This window comes from Anguilla anguilla, chromosome 1 (assembly GCF_013347855.1).
Source record: "Anguilla anguilla isolate fAngAng1 chromosome 1, fAngAng1.pri, whole genome shotgun sequence".
In the NCBI taxonomy this organism is placed as follows: domain Eukaryota; kingdom Metazoa; phylum Chordata; class Actinopteri; order Anguilliformes; family Anguillidae; genus Anguilla; species Anguilla anguilla.
In genome coordinates this window covers 78,267,766-78,284,685 of record NC_049201.1, presented here as the reverse complement: position 1 = coordinate 78,284,685, position 16,920 = coordinate 78,267,766, and the positions used below count along the sequence as shown (strand labels likewise).

The 16,920-nt window shown below is 42.2% G+C and overlaps 1 long non-coding RNA gene across 1 annotated transcript; it reads left to right on the top strand.

Annotated features, from left to right (window-relative positions):
* Nucleotides 1–4,380: 4,380 nt before the first annotated feature.
* On the top strand, nucleotides 4,381–6,385 carry LOC118213431. The gene is made up of 3 exons (XR_004762419.1): nucleotides 4,381–4,435; nucleotides 5,400–5,470; nucleotides 6,289–6,385. It is a non-coding gene; the product is annotated as an uncharacterized LOC118213431 (long non-coding RNA).
* Nucleotides 6,386–16,920: the final 10,535 nt, after the last annotated feature.

Sequence of the window (16,920 nt, the reverse complement as noted above, 5' to 3'; positions counted from 1 at the left end):
CTCTCACACATACTACTGTACTCTCACACATACTACTGTACTCTCTCACACAAACTACTATACTCTCTCACACATACTACTATACTCTCTCACACATACTACTGTACTCTCTCACACAACCTACTATACTCTCACACAAACTACTGTACTCTCTCACACATACTACTGTACTCTCTCACACAAACTTCTGTACTCTCTCACACAAACTACTATGCTCTCACAAAAACTACTCTACTCTCTCACACATACTACTGTTCTCTCTCACACATACTACTATACTCTCTCACACATACTACTGTTCTCTCTCACACAAACTACTATACTCTCTCACACATACTACTGTTCTACTGTTTTTGCTAGCCATCATTTAGCACTGAAATCAAAGAACAGTTCAATTTCTTTCCTAGCAAAACATCTCCATTGCATATTGCATACACCACATATATAAACACATAAATATGAACTTTTTTTAAAAGAGTGATTAAGGATACATCTGATGGGGAATCAGTTGTCATGGGGCTACATGGGGTATCAGTCGTCAGAAAAGGTATGCATGTATACCTGCGTATGTGCATGGTAGGGAATCTATTTTAACAAGAATGCAACTTTTTAAGAAAATCAATATTTACCATCATGAAATGCATATGGCTGGCCATCAGTGACTTTTGGTAAACATATGCATTGAAGATTCTGATATTTTGAAAAGTGCAAAAGCAATAGTTCAAAAGCAATGGACAATTATTAGTTAGCAATATAAGTGTAAGAAAATGTTAGTTTAAGATATGAAAAGAGCTGACTGAAGGCAAGGCGGGATTCGTCCGACTTTGAGCTTTGAAGTCAATTTTATTTTCAAGTAGCTGTCTGAAAGTGTGAATTTTCTTGGCCAAACGTGTCTGTGGTTTTAAAGAAGAAGACAGGTCAGTAAGCATAGCTGAGCTCCGGTTGTATCCATATGGCCTGGCGATATTGTAGGAGGTTAACTGAACTTGTAGATGGTATGTCATAATGCAGTGTATACGTTCAGTGAACTGGGGGTAGATGTGGTGGAAAAGAAATAGTTGAGAAATAAAAGACAATTATTGGTGAGCAAACAAGCATGCAGAAGAAATTTGCGCTAGGTGGGGTTTGAACCTGTGACTCAACAATCTGCAGACCATGACGTTACCACTGAGCCACAAACTGACTAGGTAGAGAGTTCAGCAATTTTCTTGGGTAAAAAGATATGTCCATTTTGTGTGTGTATGTGACATTTTGATTGGCTGGTCTTGGTGAAGGATTGGCTGGTGTACGTAAAATGACCAATGGGGTGACATTCTTTGTGGGCTAGGAGGCAGGAAAAAAAGGTGAAAACACAAAATCCCCTTAGTTTGAGGCTTTATTGTGTGGACATGTGAAGTGAATGAATTCTGTTTGTTGAAATGGGGTCAGAATGTACCGAAATTAATGTTTTTAAGGGCTGAAAGTCTGTGGCTGTTGTGGTTATTTCTGTGGGAAACCCTGTAAAGTGCCAAACTCTCAGTGCTGTATAGGTATGGGGCATGACCCGCCAAGGCGTAACTTGGCTGGATGGCATACCTGCCATCCAAATATGTATGCAGATATGTCCTACCAGGTAACCTGGATCTATCTCTGCACCTGATCTTTTTGTTACAGGAGTCCCACAGGGATCTGTAGTGGGGCCTCTGCTGTTCTCCATTTACATAAAATCTCTTGGCTCAGTCATTACTTCACATGGCTTCTCTTATGTAGATGATTCACAAATCCTCTTCTCTTTCCCTCCCCCTGCCACACAGGTTAATGAGAGAATATCTGCCTGCCTACATCTCAGTTTGGATGGCCAGGCATCAGCTGAAAGCTCAACCTCAACAAGATGGAGCTGCTCTTTCATCAGTCACAAGACATCCTGCTATGGGAGCTCTCCAGCACTGTTGATGGTACCACAATTACTGCCATCTCACTATGCAAAGAGCCTGAGATGGACCTGTCTGTCATACTTTATGAGGCTGCTCTACGGGACTGAGCTCTGCCAGCAAACACAAGACCCACCTTTTCCACACACCTGTTTTATGGCCATACAGCTCAGTCCCCCAGAGACCAGCTGCCGATGCAGTATCCACCCCCAGCCACCTACCAGGCGGCCGTTAGCCATCATCTCCTTTCCTTATCTGAACCGTCTCAATGAGCGGCTCGATTATTACTGATCACACGCAACTGCCGGTGTGTGTGTGTGTGCTTGCCACCTTTTCCACACACCTGTTTTATGGCCATACAGCTCAGTCCCCCAGAGACCAGCTGCCGATGCAGTATCCACCCCCAGCCACCTACCAGGCGGCCGTTAGCCATCATCTCCTTTCCTTATCTGAACCGTCTCAATGAGCGGCTCGATTATTACTGATCACACGCAACTGCGGGTCGATTCACTCAGGGGCTCCCTTGCCATGTATTTTTCCATTTAATTTGGCATTACTCACAGCAATTACCATGTCATGTTTTTGACAACAATGGGCATGGAGATGTTCAGAGGATTTAACGACCCATAGTTGAAAAAACCTTGCCAAAAAGTTTTAGGTAATTATTAACTCTCTTGAGACCAGGGCAACCATTTACAAGAAATGGAAACCGAAATAAAATTGAACAATATAAGTTAGGTCATACTGGGTCTAATATGCATTGCCATAAATACTTAAGAATTGCTTCCAGAGACTGTAAGCCAACATGCAAAGGACATCTGGCTCCATAAAGGACACGCCCTACTCCATGCCTGCAACAAATGTTGGGCTATTAAAAGGCTTTGGTGTGATAGCTGCTCAAGCATCAGAAGCATGTTATTTAAAAATAATAACTTGGTGACTTATCTAACCAATGGTTGACAGAAAACATTTACTTTTTGCAATCAGTCATAGGAATAGTGTTAATATGTGCCTGAACACAATAAACAAAGTCATTGATTAAATTTTACTGACTGTAATATATTACCACAGATGTCATTTTATTTTATTTTGTGAAAATCATTTTCTGAAAATGTGATAGCCCTACTTAAAATAGTGGAAAGGCAAGCACTGGACAGTCTGATGCATTTTTTGAAATGCTGTTAGTATAGATTAGTCTTAATTGCATTACTTATCAAATTGCTATCCCTTACGAAAACGTAGTACATAAAATTTTATCTTAGTATCCTGAAGTGCATCTAGTTTATTTTTAAGTATATTTAAGTACTTTATGAAAACTGAATTCGCCAATTGTAAGTGTACTTAAATTGTTTACTTCAGCTGTACTTTAAGTACACCATTTATGAATTATTTTCAAAGTTTGTGTCCTACATTTGTAGACTTCAAGTATTTTAAACTATGGTTTCAGTTTACTTCTGGAAAGGAAAGTAAGAGTGCACTTTGGGTATACTATGTGGGATTTAGTTCAGAAAAAAGTATACTTAAGGCATACTTTTATACATGTCATTTTTCATAAGCGATAGCTATCATTCTGCTTTGAAATCAGAGAATGGTTGACAGAGTTGTTATCCTAGCAAAGAAAAAAAACCCATTATAGGACACACAGCCATCTAAAAATTGTGGTATCACAACCAAGTATGGTCTGTTTGGCTCATCTGTCCATGACATTAAAGAAAATAAATAAAATAAAAATTAAAAAATGAATTCATAATTCAGTCATTGTATTGAGTTAATGAAGTTAATTAAGCTGGCTTTCCAATTAATCCTAAAGGTGTTGGATGGGGTTGAGGTCAGGGGTCAGTGCGGACCAGTCAATTTATTCCACATCGTTCTCAGCAAAACCATTTCTATATGGACCTCGCTGTGTTCCTGGGGGCATTGTCATGCCATAACAAGAAAGGGCCTTTCCCAAATTGTTGGGGAAGCACAGAATCGTCTAGAATGTGATTGTATGCTGTAGCATTAAGATTTGCCTTCACTAGAACTAAGGAGCCATGCCCAAACCGTGAAAAACAACCCCAGACCAAGGTTTGTCCAGATACTTTTGGTCATATAGTGTATATCTATCTTATATTTCTGTCTTTCTTAATGTCATATTCTCAGATAATATAAACACATAAATATATTTTGATAGATCCCATGTCTCAGTAGAGGGTTTGAATCGGTAGAGAGGTGGATGGGTAGAGGTGGAGGGTAGGTGGTGTTGAGTTGTAGAGTAGTTCTTCTTCAACCTTGTTCAGTTGGCATGCTTCATTGGCACCCCACACTTTGTGTAAGACACATTTATTGCACATTTATTATGTGTGCATTTAGTTATGTGCCTAAGAAAATATTTACCTCTAGATAACAGGGCAACCCTTTACAAGAAACTGAAACCAAAAGAAATCAAGACTATATATACCAAGTCACGATGAGCTTAGTCAAATCCAGGAGAACTCTTAAGACGGTCATTTCAAACAGTGGAAGGGTAAGAACTGGACAACCAGGTAAACTTTTGGTATAAATTTGTATGTATAAAGTTGTAATTTAAATAGAAATTGAATTGTATTAATTAGCTTATTAGATTGTTCTTTTTTCTTTTTTTGCTAGCTGTTATTTAGCACTGAAATCAGAGAACATCAACAAAGTTGTTTTTCTAACCAAAAAATTGCACATATATATATAGTGCTCCATAAACAGTGGGCTCCATAATATTTCGGACAAAGACTTTTTTTTTCTTGATCTTGCTCTGTACTCCACAATTTTGGATTTTTAATCAAACAATTCACATGAAGTCTTCTGTGGACAGTTGTCAGTGACACATCCATGTCTGCCGACTGAAAAGTGTTTCTGATCTGTCGCATAGGTATAGGTGTTTCATTGTGGTGAGGATTCTTCAGTCATCAGCTGTCTTCCTTACTGAGCTCACCCATTCTTAATAATGTTCCCAACAGTTGCTTTTGGTTTGCCTAAGGTTTGGCCTATGTCTGTGACCGTTTTTTTTTCAGAATCATAATGGCTTGCATGACATTCATTGGCTCTACTCTGGTCCTCATGTTAACAAATACCAATAACAGACACCTCTAAGCACAGGTGATTTATTTGATTACAAATCTACAGAGCAAAATTAAGAAAATAATGTCTTTGACCCAAACATTATGGAGGACAATATATATATATATATATATATATATATATATATATATACATAAGCTATCTACCAGGGGCCTGTATCACAAAGCAGGATTATTGAGTTGGCTGGATAATTGCATCGAGTAAAACCTAGAACCCTCCAAAATCTGGTACATGGACTGAAGTAAAAAGAGCTGTTCTGGGTTTTACTCAGTGAAGTTATCCAGCTTTAACTTTGAATTATGAGACTGAATGTTTTTGCTTCTAACTAGCATGCGTCTGACAGTTTTTTTTTTCTTTCTGTAATCTTATGTGAAAAATATACCATATGCTAACCAGCTAGGTACTGAGCGACAATCCTTGGTTTCTGAATTTCCCACCAAGACATGATGAGTCAATCTCTGCAATCGGTATGTGTGTGTATCTGTATGTACGTGGTTGTGTTTTCACTTTAATATGAGTACATGTGCAGTATGTATTTTGTACTCAGATCTCCTGTGAGCAGTTTTATGCAATGGCGTACAGGAGGGTTTTGAACTTTAATTTTTGATGCTGAACAATAATAATAGACTGCATGGCAAAATGTGTGCATGTGTGCCACTCAAATGTGTCAGGTGTATCTCACAGAGAAACAGCAAGCAAAATTTCAGATTTATACTGTTCAAGTTCAATTACATTGAATAGTTCTTTGAGTTGAAAATTTTCCTTGTTATGCAAAAAAATTCAAAAATATAATAAGCTAAGCATCATGTGGTAATTGTGACCAACCTAGTCAACATTTTGTAATGAGATGATAGTGAACTGTAAGGTTGCCTTCAGAGAGCACCTTCTGAATTTCCGAATTGATGAGAAGTGATATGCTGTATGAAATGATATGCTCTTTATGCAACAGTGCCAGTGTTTACATGAACAGACAGATTTTTGAAATTGTGCTATCACTACCAAGTATGGGATGTTTGGCTCATTAAAGAAAATAAAGCATTAAAGTGTGACTTACCAGATGCAACCCTCAGTGTCCCTTACTAAAAACAAACCTGATTAAAACACATTTTCAGGAAATTTTGTTTTAGTTTGATTGATTTGCATGTTGCTATAGACAGGCAGTAGTGTTTGAATCTTCTCTAATATCACATTGTTCATTTGTAAATATTCTGCTTTCAAAATATAATACATATTTAACACCAAGAAGTACAGTTTGTTGCCATGACACTGGCTGTGTCTACCCTAGGTAAAGCCTGGTGATTTGATCGAGATCACTAGAAAAGGTGGACTATATAAACACTGGGCCCTGTGCGTGACAGAAAATGAAGTCATTCACATTGACCGGCAATGTAAGTATGTGCATCCTGTCAGTACAGTCATGGTTTAGAAACATTTGTTTTTTGTGATTATTTAGAAATTAATAATTTATATTGTTTTATAGCCATGTTACTATTGAAACTCATGAACCCTGTCACTCTTTGCCATTTTCCATTGACCAGACAGTCATTTCCCAAACCAGTTTAGTCCCAGCCTGGCTATTCCATTAGATCTTGCAATTTCTTCCATTGAGTTTTACAATATCCATCCACTTCTTAATGATTGACTTCACTGTATGGGATATTCATAGATTTTGTACCTTAGTACTTTATGAGTACCTATTGTTGCCCATAGCCTACCTGAAAAAAAGGTTTGATTGTAGTTTCTGTGGAGACACTCTGAAGGTATGTGCGGAGTTATATTATAGTCATATTAAATTTGTTATACATTCTAGTTCTTTGTTCCTGAAGGACCCATATTGGAATTTCTGTCTTTTAGATTGTTTTTAGAAAACACTTAAAATGCTTCTCCTGCTAAAAACTTTTACCAATTTGGACATAATTTGGTATGTTTTTTGGGCTGTAACTTTTTAATTGTTTAGCTTATCATGAAAATTATTTTCCCTCACATTCTGTGGCTCATACCAAACAAACCCATGGCATCTGTCTTATTGGATTATGTGCAATTTAGCATCTTTTACTTAAAATACTTTTTTTTTTACTTACCAAAATTGAAAGATTTGCACAAAATGTGATATTCAGCCTCCTTAGACAAAGATACATCAACAACTTTTTGTAGGGATGCACCAATTGATCGGCCAACGATTGATGTCGGCCAAAAAAAGTCTATTTGTAATCGTCGAGCTGGCTTTCATTTGCCTGTCAGATACAAAATAATTGCACTTCCTTTTCCATTTCAGTGTTTCCCCTATGATTGTTGCCTGGGATACCTGACATGATCAGTGTCACTGCAGTGTTCTGTGCTGCTGTCATTCCCACTGAACTGGCTCCAGTCCCTATAGTGACTAATTCTCAAATTAGTAACAAGAGTACATGTTCATTGTGTAGCTGTAATTTTGATGTATATTCTAAGCACATGTGAACTGTATGATAACAAATTCTGAAATTGTGGAGTACAGAGCGAAATCAAGAAAAAAAAATATGCCTTTGTCCCAAACATTATGCGGCTCACTGTACCCGTGTGTGCACTCGCTGTTCTATAAACATCTGACTATAAACATGCCTTGTTTTGATTCTCCCACTCCGACAGGCGATAGAAAAGCCATCATTAAACAAGAGAAATTGAAAACAGTGGTGGGATCAGACAAATGGCGTGTGAATAACAGCTTGGATAAGAAGAATGATCCTCGGGACGTCCAACTCATACTGGAAGAAGCCCAGAAAATGAAAGACAGAGAAGTTCCCTACAATCTCCTTACCGAGAACTGTGAGCATTTTGCCACTTATATGAGATATGGGAAAGCTGAGTCTCACCAGGTGTGTATATATATATATATATATATATATATAATTTTATGAGATAAAATCTGTCATATTTGAAAAAGAAAGAAAAACTGTAAAAAAAGAGGATCTATTTATTTATTATACTGTAGCAGTATTAAAAAAAACCATACAGACGGGTGCCAAATTAAAGGGAAAAACTGCACTGCATAATACAATTAAGTAATTAACATGCTATCATGCTCTGTGGCATGTATAAAAATGCTGAGCAGGCCCAGTTGACCTCGATTTTGGAGCAAAATGGCAAGAGAACGTAAGAAAAGATGGAAGTGACTTTGAAAGAGAGTTCATTATTGGGACACGGATGGCAGGAGCTTCAGTCATAAAGACTGCTCAACTGGCTAGTGTTTCAATGGGAACAGTGACTAAAGGGGGACATCATTGGATTTATGAGAGACACATCAGTAAATAGGGTCAGAAATCAATTGTAGAATCTGTGCCAAGGCACATCGAAGTTGTTCTGGTAGCTCGTGGTGGCCCAAATTTCTTACCAAGTCAGTTTATGTAGATTTTTATTTGTCACCCATCTGTATATCAAAAACAACATATATATTGTTGGGTTATTTTACTGTCATAAAATGACTATTGTAGAGTGTGCAATTCTGCGCACCCTATTAGAAAACTATACATGCTCTCGGGGAAAAAAGTACAAAGAAGGGCAATTAAATCGCTTTCTGGTATTATGTTAAGTCTTGGATTAATAGTAAAGTAAAATTTACAAGAAAAAGCTTAAGAAAGCTATTCCAAAATAGCAACTTCGCTAGTGCACAGGTGCATTTGTTGTTTTAGTCCAAATATGATTGAAGTTGTTTTATTATTATTGGCAGTATATTTCAAATAGTGCACAATAAAGGAACGTAAGTAAGCAAGGACTTACTTCATTTTGTTGCCCAGTTGGAAAATGTTTGTGCATCTTGACCTTATTATCTCTTTCTGTCTACTTATGTATGTTTTTAAAGGTTACGGATGGTATAATTTGTATGCTGGTGACAGGAGTGATTATCACGTTCATAGGCTTAGCTGCACATTCCCAGAAGAAGCCAAGGGTGAAGGTAACTACAATTCACAAATTGATGATTTGTCTGACACTTTTAGCCAAAGCAATTTACAAAAGTGCATTTAGCATGGTAAGAAAGCACCACTAAAGCTAGAGAGAGGCACAGTTATGATATATTGAGGTGTATGGCATGAGGTCTTTGAGGTAAAGAGAGATACGTAGAAACATTGGGGTGTAATCTGAAAAGGTGAATTTTTACAATTGCTTGCAATGAGTAAGCCCAGAGGCAGGGCAGTGGGAGGTGCTGGAGCCTTTCCCACTGTGGTAGCCAATACTCTTATTTGGGTGTAATATTCATAGTTTGAGATTGCTACTGACTCTAACATTACTGTACAGCTGTAGCTCAGGGTTACAATGTTATTGCATCGTGATCTTCAGGTTTAAGTATATGATGATAAAGCCTAGTTTATGTTTCTTTCTTTCATTTTGTTTGGTAGTGTAAGGCTAATGGTCAAATCGGCTCTAACCTAGCTAGCAATGAGGAATGGTTAACATACGACGCCCACCCAGTCTGCTGAACAGGTTACAACAAACCAAAAGTGATTATTACAATTTAATGATTATAATTGGGTTAAAAACTTGAAAGAAATATTAAGAAGACAATTAATTGTCACTTCTGGGGAATATAACCACAACTTGAATCCAGATGGCTGGACCATTAAACACCATCAGAGCTGATCAAACACACACTAAAACTTAAATAACATGAAAAAACTCCAGAAAGTGATCACCAAACTATCACCAAAATAAAAGGCATCTTAATTATTAAAGAAATACATTTGCATGATTGTGTTGACTGTGGTAAAGCAATTTAATTCATTGACAGATGAGGCTTGTCCATCAACAGGTCCCTGACACGGGTCGCGGGGGGAGGACCACTGGACCTACTGGGCGAGAGACGGAACCCAGTGAGGAGGATGAACAAGCATATGCTGCATATCCAAGTCAGGGCATGTATCTTAAATAAGCAGAAACAGCTCGCAGGATGAATGCAACAGTATTCAAGGCTGAAATATTAAGGTCTTTCATACATTTTGTGCTTTGCACAACAGTTGTGGGAAATTCTAACTTGCAGAAAAAAAGATATGATTGTGACCAAATCTTGAACTATAAAGGGAGACAGAAAACCTGTCAGTCAGAGAATCACAGAGAATCAGACCACGTGTATTCTTTCCATGCCACATGAATAAAAAATGCATTGCTTTTTGAAGTACCAATCAAAATTATTTTTTCCATAACTGGCAGCTTATTCCATACAATAATAATAAAGTTTGAAATAAAACAAATACGAGGGGTTGTACAATTTTTCATTCTCTGTCTGTCCTAAAACTGCCATTAGAAATTACATAATATTACACCATTTATTAATCTTAAGAGATTCCAACAGACACATGAACACACACACACATATTCCTACAAACATGCAGACACACACTAACTCACATGGCTCATTACCCCATTCAGCAATGACCACCCCCATCCTCCCCCCAACCTTGTAGAACGTTTATTCCTGAGGTACCAACCACCCACAGAACAGAGCTTTCCAGTTGCATGGCGATAGATTAGTGCCAAACGTCCCGCGTGTTTTGGCTCAGCAGTGTTATATTAAAAGTGCTTTGTTGGAAGTGTGGGCACTTTAACCCCCCCGGCCCCACAGGTGGTGTTTGTTTTGATCCGTATGGGTCTAGGCCAGCTGTCACTCAATGCTGACACACCCAGGTCCCGCCCCACAACATAAGAAGAGTGCCAAAATTTCGGTCAAAGGAAAAGATGACGTTACCGACAGTTTTAAAAAAAAAACATTATGGAAGGAAGAAAGCCTAAGGGAATATCTGATTTTTTATTACAAAGAAAATTCAGAAGTGAATACCAAATAATTTCAAACATGGTTATATTGGCAATCTTTTCAAACAATATCTTTTGTTTTAAGAAAATAAAAATGTGTTTTTTTATTAATTATTCATTATTACAAAACAATCAATACTTTTTTCAATATCAATTTTTATTTTTATCAGTAGCAGTTCTTAATGGCACTGATATCTAATATCACACGGCTGTTCTTTTTTCGGAAGCGAAGGATGAAGTGAGAAGTTGGCGGCCTCTCGTTTGCAGATTAGCAGGAGTGCGAGGGCTTTTCGTAATCGCCTGTTTGTGGTGGCCGAGCACTTCAGGGGCCCGCCTGCACCCCCAGGTAACACGCCTGCCTGGCCGGCCCGGCCCGCGGGGACGCTCGAATCGCATGAACCGTGGTGCCTCATGGGTACCCCAGATGTAACTCGGGTTCGAAGCCAGCACCTCGGCTAATTCTGCTTTTGGGCTGGGTTCAGCTTACGCAGAGGTGGAACACCTCCCAGACGGGACGGCGTCCGATTAGAGCCGCTAACCGTCCCCTTTAGCGCCTGCCCGACGGTCCGGGCGCTTTGTGACGAAACGGCCGCCAGCGCAGCCTAAGCGCCCGCGGCGTCGGGAGGGGACACGCTCTCCCGGGATCAGGCTCTGCACGTGCGCGAGTGGAGTACGGGGCGGCAGCAGGCCCAGTCCGGGTGGGGGGTGGGGGGCGGCGGCAGGTGCAGTCGTGGTCGGAGGGGGGGGGACGGCGGGCGCAGTCGGGGTAGGGGGGGGGGGGTGGGCGGCGGAGGCAGGCACAGTCGTGGTGGGGGGGTGGGGTGGGGTGGGGGGGGGTGGCAGCGGGTGCAGTTCATAACTCCCGTCGGCCCGCCACTGTCTGGCCCATCGATCCGCCAACTTTATTTATTAAGGCTCCTAAGTGCTTTCCAATGGACGTCCCCATTAGCGCTCTACCCCCACCAGCTGTTTACATTCATTGTCATTAAGGTCACACAAACACAAGCTGCACCCCCCCCCCAACCACCCACCCGCCCGCCCCACTACCCAGAATCCCCTGGGGCCCCTCGGGCCACGTCTGCGTCAATACCTGGTCCAAACAAAGCCTGCCTTGACAAACAGAAAGAAAATGACTCTCCCATCAATAGCGGCAGACAAATAAAAAAATGAAATTGCATAAAGGCTGAAGTGAAGTGTCCTGAAACTGTCTGGGAGCAGAGTGGCACCATGGGCAAGCATCCCTCAGCATGGAAGGCCCCATGAAGGTGTCCCTAACACTGCCTGTCAAAAAGAAAAACACACATATATCATATACATCATTGTATGGATACACACACACACACACACACAAACACACATACTGCCTTACATATATCCAGCTCTGTGGATCTAATGCTGGTATATTCCACAACATGCTAGGCCAATCAGTTCCATACTTGATATCACCGCATCTTTTCACACTTTCAAAAGCATAAATAAAAAAGAAATAATCCAGCCACTCTTCTCTCCCACTCTAGGGGCACAAGATAAGGGGAAGAAGGCACTGGGGGCACACAGCATCTCACAGTAGACACGAAGCCATGCCATCTTCCCCATGCCACCCACCCCAGCCCCCTTCCTCTGCGCTGTCCCTCATCCCCCCCCACTGTGATGTCACAATGCTGTTGTGATGTCAGTGCATTTTCAGGAATTCCACTCGGTGAAAATGTGTCAGTGTGATGTCACAACACCGTTGTGATGTCAGTGCATTTTCAGGAATTCCACTCAGTGAAAATGTGTTGCTCAGGGTTGTGATGTCATTGTGATGTCACTCTGTGTGAAAGGGGTTCATTGTGTGCGAGTCAGGTGAGCTCGTAGCTCTAAATCACCACCGGAGGACTCACTAACATAGCTGGGGCGACATAGCTCAGGAGGTAAGACCGATTGTCTGGCAGTCGGAGGGTTGCCGGTTCAAACCCCGCCCTGGGCGTGTCGAAGTGTCCTTGAGCAAGACACCTAATCCCTAACTGCTCTGGCAAATGAGAGGCATCAATTGTAAAGCGCTTTGGAAAAAAGCACTATATAAATGCAGTCCATTTACCGTTTACTAACAGGTGATCCACATGGCACACCTGAACTGGGGGGAACAGGAGGCTTATCTGTCCTTGTGGAAAATGCCTGGCTGCAAATGAAGACAAATATCGCCAATAAGCAGTCCCTGCTCCACGGAAAACGTTTTTTCACACATACTTGAAATCTGACTGTAAGTACTGTAAATATCTCAGTTTGACCATAAATAAACTTCAAACCACTTCAAACCACACTTAAGCCATAATGTCATATTTTTAAACGGAATAAGGAAACTGTTGACAATTTAATTTTTTGGGGACATGGGGTTTTTTTTTCGCCCAAGCAAAAACGCAAACAGGGCTCACATGATCCCTGCAACCTCTTCCTCTTCACAAGCAGAATTGAATGCTTTTATTTTACGCTGCAATCGCGGCGCACGTCTTTCTCAGCCCTGTGGACAGTAATTACACAGACGCTATGCATGAAAGCCTGCTTACGCAGAAATTGGGTTTTAATTCACACGTTATAAATGGCGGTGTAGTGCGAGGGACGGCCGCCGCGTCAGGGTGATTAATGCGCTGAGAGAGTTGTCTCGTATCTCATCAGGTGTGAGTCGTTCTTTTCGTTTCCCGCGGACGAATCCCGCTCGCCGAACTAGCGCGTGAATCGAGGGCGACGCGGAGACGCCCGCTTTTAGAACCGCCGCCAGAAACGCACGGAGCGTGCCCCCCCGCTCTGGCCCGCGTTGGCCCGCGTCGGCCCGCGTTGGCCCGCGTCGGCCCGCGTTGGCCCGCGTTGGCCTGCATTGGCCCGCGTTGGCCTGCGTTGGCCCGCGTTGGCCTGCGTTGGCCCGCATTGGCCTGCGTCAGCCCCGGGGGGAAATCCAGCGGATCTCGCGGCGGCATCCCATAAATATAGTTTTTGTGCACACACCCGAGGGCCAAAACCCACAACTTTTTTGCGTTTGTCCTTGTGGGTACAGCCACACCACTCATGCAAATTAGGCCGTTTAGTCATTGGCAGTGATTAATGCCAATGGGCGGGTTATGCAAATATTTACGATTGCTAAAGGTTCACGGAAAATCACAGTACATAACTTCTGTGTTAGGGCTCTGTCCTATGAGACTTCTGTGTTATTGCCCTGTCCTATAAGACATCTGGGCTCCGGGTCCAGTCAAATACAGAATCTGTGTGTGGGTCTTATGAGACATCCGCAGTAGGCTTTGACAGCTTACTTGCCTAGTGTCGAGTATATACAGTATGTTGAGTACACTGGATGAGAAAGTTTTTAAGTTTGCGAAATTTTCTCTAAACGAGTGTACTTAAAATGCCCAGATCACATGCGTATTTCTGGGGTGTCGCTGAGTGTATTCCGGAGCACACTTTTCAGGAAGAAAACCGCACCTTTTAGGAGGCCTGTTGTTTTTTTATTTTTTGTTGAAAATGTCATACTTATAAAAAATTTGCATCCAGGCATGAATTAATACTCTTGTGTTTTAGGAAGAACTGTTCACTGCACTGTTCACTCCTTAAATTTTAAAATGGCAGTGTGCAGTCACACAAAAAATAGTGCAATCGCCCAGCGACCTCATTGCATCCATGCATCAACACGTCATTACATTACGGCAAATTGACCAATCACTAGCAAAATGGCATGAAAACTCTTTGGTAGGATTGGTCGAATTGGCATTCAGTTTCCTCCTTCTGCATCATGCAGCCACACACACATGCACACACACCACATACACATGCACACACGTGTACACACACATGCACACACACACACACACACATGCAAACATCACACACACGCACACACACACACTTATGCACACACACACACACACACACAGACACACACATGCACACGCACAAACGCACACATGCACACACACACACACACACATGCAAACATCACACACACGCACACACACACACTTATGCACACACACACACACACTCACACACACACACTTATGCACACACACACACACACACACAGACACGCATACACACACGCGCCAGCATCTCCTGCTCACGTTCAGCCTTCGGGCCATAAATTCATCATAACTGTCTCAGCTCAATGGGCTGCTATGGAAAGCCGATGGTGCCAAAACCTCTTAAAAAATTAATATCATCACGGTTATTTTTTTTTTACCTGTTGACAAGGCAAAAATTGCCGTGCCAACAGGGGACGGCTTCACGTCTTCAGACAAGTAGAATGAACCCGTCAAAACGCCAAGATTTTAACTCGTCAGAAATGCACGTGTTGATGCGCTCATTTTTGACGTGTTTAAATTTCGACGTGTTGACCTGATTAAGCATGGCAAGCCGAGCGTAGCTTACCTTAAGGGGCACATCGCGACCGCACAGGTACGGCAGAACGCATCGACGCGCATCGCAAACCATCGCGGCGGTGACACAAGCCTGGATGCGATACGCTAATTTACACACCGCGCTATAAACCAGGCCCTCTTCTAAGCGTGTTGATACATGCAATAGATAGATAGATAGATCGTTTATTTTGTCCTCAATGAGGAAATTCTTTTTCACAGTAGGTGCTCACATAACACAACAGGTAAGACATACAGAAATTATGATTTTTTTTTTTTAAATACAGAATTATACAAAATACAGGATTTAAAGGACATTTACTTACAGGGGGTCACACAATGGAGACGAAGGCATGACATAACATTCTACACACCCCAGACTGGGTTTCCTGTCACTGGAGCGGAGGTTGCTTATTCAGAGCTCGTATGGCTGTGGGAACAAAAGCTGTTGCTAAAACGGTCCTTTCTGCACATGGGAGGTCTATACCCATGGCCAGAAGGAAGGGGGGGTGACATGCTGGTGGAGTGGGGGGTCTGGGTCATGTGGCTTGTCACCCTTTCTTTTTGTTTCCTCTTCTGATCTATCCCCCCCAACAGAAACCGCAAAATGCATTCCTACTCTGTGTAAGGGCCACAGCTATTAATGCTCAGGCCTGGGACAAAAATATATTGGGTGACCCCCTCCCCCGTATCCTGGTCCCCTCAGGCCTGGGCCTGGGACAAAGTGTCTTAGCAATAACCCCCCCCCCCCCCCCAATGCGGGTTTCCTGAATAGAAGAATGAGGGGTCTGCAGGTTATGTTTTTAATTGTTCACATTTTTAATCATACTTTACTCTGGGCTCAGCCCTGACATGTCCTCTCTCCAGGGGAAAAGGGGGCACATAGCACGGGAATTATTCAGTCTTCATTGATTAAGCTACGACGGACGGTTGATTTGCCTTTCGAATGGGTACTTTTTTTTCTTTTCTTTTCTTTTTTTAAATTTATAATTTTTTTTTTTTTTACATTTTTTCAAGCGCTAAGCTGCTTGAGGCCACTTGCCTTGCCTGCAGTACCCGTAGGCCTGCGCCTCGAGAGCAAACGCTTCTTCCCCATGACGTCGACAGGTAATCCTGCCTCTGCCAGACGGGGAATCAGAGCGCGGTCGGGACTCTACGGGCCGCCTGCAGTGGAATATTCATCTCGCCGCACTTACTCTTCCTCTCTCTCTCTCTTCCTCTCTTCCTCTCTCTCTCTATCTCCCTTTCTCTCTATCTCCCTCTCTCTTCCTCTCTCTCTCCCCCCTCTCTCTATCTCTCTTACTCCCTCTCTCTCTCTCTCTCTCTCCCCTCTCTCTCTCTATCTCCCTCTCTCTCTCTATCTCTCCCTCACTCTCTCACTCCCTCTATCTCCCTCTCTCTTCCTCTCTCTCTCCCTCTTACTCTTTTTTCCTTCCTTGTAATGCGTAGGGGTTGATGGTTTTTGTTGATGTGTTTTTTTGTTGTAATGTTACAATAAAGGTGTGTTAAAAACTCAAACTCTCTCTCTCTCTCTCCTTCTCTCCCCCCCTCTCTCTCTCTCTCTCTCCTCCTCCTACCGCTCCTTCTTGTGTCTTGTTTCGGCTGCCTGCTCGCGTGGTGCGGTCTTCCTCGGCCGCTGGCGGGGGGCCGGCGAGCAGCGGGCCACAGCCCCGAAATTAAACGGAATGACAAAAAACAAAGCGCGCGTGACGACCTTCTCTCTGGGCAGGGCCGTCGCCATGACGAACGGGCGCGGC